Raw genomic sequence first — 1,022 nt, 5'->3', positions numbered from 1 at the left:
TTGAGTCTGCATGCTCAGACTCCAGTCTGGGACCAGCCTCTTCCCCCTAGTATATTAAAGGTAAAACAACAGTAAGTATGCAGTAACAAAGGCCTTCTATTCTATAAGAGGAGTTACCTTTGGTACAGACTGAATAATACTACCTTTACAACCACCAAAATATCAACAAGAAGTTAAGCTACAGGAATCTTCAGAGCCATTGCCCACGTACATATAAAATCTCATCTGTACAAAGACTACAGCAAGTTAAAACAATTCAGTTAAATCTTCACAGGAAAGACCATTTTACCATTGTCTTAAATCGTTCAGTTTGTGTGCTAAGGAAAGTTAATCATCCTGCTGTGACTTCCCATGTTGACAAACCCTCCCTATCTCCTTGCTGCCCAAAACGGGGGGGGGGGGGGGGGGGGGGGGAAGAATCCTAAGATGACTTGTAACAGACAACCATTAAAAAATAACAACACTTGGCACATTTCAGTTATAGCAGTCTTATCAGCAGAACTAGAACAATTTCACAAGTCTGCTGTAACCTTTTAAAGCAACTTTCTCTTTTACAACTAAAGATTTACAATCAAGTGCAGTGAATTCACAAAGTAAAAAAGAATAGAAACTTGGGGGGGGGGCAAGTTTTAAAGCCACCAGACTGTAGAACTAACAAGAATTTACTTGCCCCTCGAACTTTTTTTTTTTTTTTTAAAAGTTGTGACTACAACACATGCAAGTTATTTTTGAGCAATACTTTAAAATACAGCAAGAAACCTGGTAGAAATTTACACACCCCTCATTTTATAAGGGCTATCTAAAATCCTGTAGTCAAATACTGGAAGTGCTAGCGTTCAGATCCAAAATGGGCTGCTACGCTACACATGATTACATGATCATATTAATTCGAGAGAGTTAACGCATACACTGGAAGAGCAGGAAGTACAAATTTGAGCAGGCAAATCTTAAGGACAACAGCTAAGCAACATTTTTCCCCAAATATTATTAGCTCACATCCTAGTCCCTAAGATTAAATAACA

Source organism: Gymnogyps californianus, chromosome 8, assembly GCF_018139145.2.
Source record: "Gymnogyps californianus isolate 813 chromosome 8, ASM1813914v2, whole genome shotgun sequence".
Taxonomy (NCBI): Eukaryota; Metazoa; Chordata; class Aves; order Accipitriformes; family Cathartidae; genus Gymnogyps; species Gymnogyps californianus.
The sequence above is the reverse complement of the archived record's forward strand: the minus strand, read 5'-3'. Positions refer to the sequence as shown.